The following is a 2,768-nucleotide window of genomic DNA, read 5'->3' on the forward strand; positions in this document are numbered from 1 at the left end:
ATTTGCCTTGACTCCTCCATGCAAAGGGGGCCTGAAGGTCTGGAGCTGTGTAAAATAGGCTTCCAGCCACAGAAATTGTCTTGGGTCTTTGGTAAAAAGTCAAGCTAATCTTCCCCTGAGCCCCATTCTGGGATGCCACCCTCTGCCCTACCTGTGACTCAAGTACCATCCTTGACCCAGCCTTCAGTGTTCTGCCAGACTTGTCTGAGGCCATAGAACGTCATTCCACCCACACCACCTGCTCTACACCACCCCTCAGGACCTTTGCACATGCTCTGCACCTTCTTCCCTAGGTCCTCTGTCCTGTTCCACATCTTAGAACTCCTGTAGAATTTTGGCACTGGTCATATCACCTCCTGGAGCAAGTCTTTCCTTCCTTTCTCTCACTTTTTTTTAATACTGAGTTTCTAGAGATCGAACTAGTGCAGGCTGACTGTCAAATGCTCTATCTTGGTGTGTGTGTGTGGGGGGTGCCAGTCCTGGGTTTAGAATTCATGGCCTTGATGTTATCCCTGAGTTTTTATGCTCAAGGATAGCATTCTATTACTTGTACCACAGCTCTGCTTTTTTTGGTGCTTAATTGGAGAAAAGAGTCTCATATAGACTTTCCTGCCTGCACAGGCTTACAGTTATAATCTTCAGATCTCAACTTCCTGAGTGCTATTATTACAGGGCTGAGCCACCACCACCTGCCCTCTACCTCTTACCTACCTCGGCTCTCCTCTGAGTTCCAGAAGTGTATGTCTCACCAAGCTCACATTTTTTTGCCAGTGTTGTGGCTTGATCTCAGGGTCTAGGCATGTTCCTGAGCTGCTTTTGCTCAAGGCTACATTCTATCACTGAAGCCACAGTGACACTTTTGGCTGTTTCTGTTTATGTGATACTGAGGAATCCAACCCAGGGCTTCATGCTTGCTTGGTAAGCACTCTACCACTTAGCCACATTCACAGCGCAAGGATTATTTCTAACAGGAACTATGAGGGTGGGATTTATTGGCATACTCTTTTCAGCACAGAAATGGATGGGCATTTCAAATCTTTGCCAGGATTTGGGACCAGAGCGGGACTCGGCAATGAGGAATGATGAATGAGTGATAGCCACCAGGCCCCAGAGATCTAGGCTCACGTCCTACAGAGGGATAGGGAATATGGAGCCAGAAACTTCCACAATACCTACAGCCTAGGAACAGTGGTCTCCCTGGAGGCAGTGGCTGGCTGCTAGATGTCCCAATGGGACACCTCAGCCAGAACATAATGAACCCGTTCAATACACCAGCCAAGGCAAGCCTTCTGGGCTTCAGTTATTAAATGGCAGAGAAGGATGCTTTGTTCAAGCTACTGGCTTAGTACTCTCTGAGGGCTTGTCCCAGCATTCACATGTTGGGGCTCTGGTCATGGGCAACCTGCTGAATGCATATCATCCATACATCATCCATACATACACAGAGACATGGAGTTACTGCCTTCTTTTTTTCTTTGGCAGGTCTCAGGTTGAAATATGAACCTAGGCCTTATCCTTAATCTCCTCTTTCTCAAGAGTAGCACACTGCCCTTGAGCCAAAGCCCCAACACATGGGGATATTTTCCTGTGATCTCTTAGAAATAAGAGTTTTGCAGACTTTCCTGCCCTGGCTGAATTCAAATTGGCATTCTCTACATCTCAGACTCCTGAGGAGCTAGGATTACAAACAGGAGCCACTGACACCTGGCTTTCTTTGCTTCTTCTTGTTCTTTTTTAATCATGACAATCTGAAATCAGTGTCATTCCAATGGTTTGCATTCAAAGTAAACTTCCCAGGCCTGGAGTTTGAACCCCAGGACTGCCACACAGAAATGGAGGGAGATCCTGACAAACTCATTCCTATTTATGTGAAGGATAATGGAATGTTATAAAAGTAATTAAATTTGCAGTTAATTCATGATTCTATTTTAGAAAGCCACACATAAATCATTGGATTTATATCTTCCATTCTAGTACCATGTTATGATTTCCCTAATGGAATGATATTGAATAATTTTTAATTAATGCTTTCATAAGTATTCAACCATGATACTTCATTAAACAGAGACATAATTTAATATCTAATTATTGGTAGCTATGTATCATTAAACGGAGACATAATTTAATAACTAATTATTGGTAACTATGTATCATTAAATGGAGACATAACTTAATAACTAATTATTGATAACTATATATATAACGTTTAATAATATCCTCACATTCTCTCTCTCTACATATATATATATACAGCAATCTACACACACACACATATATATGTATATATATATATATATATGTATATTTATGTATATATATTGGGAACTACTGTGGCTTGATAACAGGTAACAGGTCCTTAGAACTTCCTGGCATCTCAGTTTTCCAGAGGTTGGTGTGCTAAGACTTTGATCCCATTTATGTATTGGACATTGTAGGCCGTGACTTGAAATCCCAGCATTGCCAAAAATGTATTCATGTATTAAGAAGATACTTTTGACACATTTTTTTGTTAAAAAAAAGTCCTGGGTCTCAGTATGATGTATAATTCATATGCAAATATATCACATATGATAAGATGTAATAAATGAAATGTTATATGTGTAATAACAATAAATGAATAAGGGTAATAAACATCATATTCACTAAACTCATGTGTGTATTTTTTCCAGTGCTGGAGCTTCAATTCAGGCCCTGGGAACTGGTTTGAATTTCTTGTCTTCAAGGAGGGTGAGCTTCCCATTCACCCACAGTGACACAGAGATACCCAG

The sequence above is a fragment of the Dipodomys merriami genome, unplaced genomic scaffold (genome assembly GCF_024711535.1).
Source record: "Dipodomys merriami isolate MVZ:Mamm:240054 unplaced genomic scaffold, mDipMer1.0.p SCAF_139, whole genome shotgun sequence".
NCBI lineage: Eukaryota > Metazoa > Chordata > Mammalia > Rodentia > Heteromyidae > Dipodomys > Dipodomys merriami.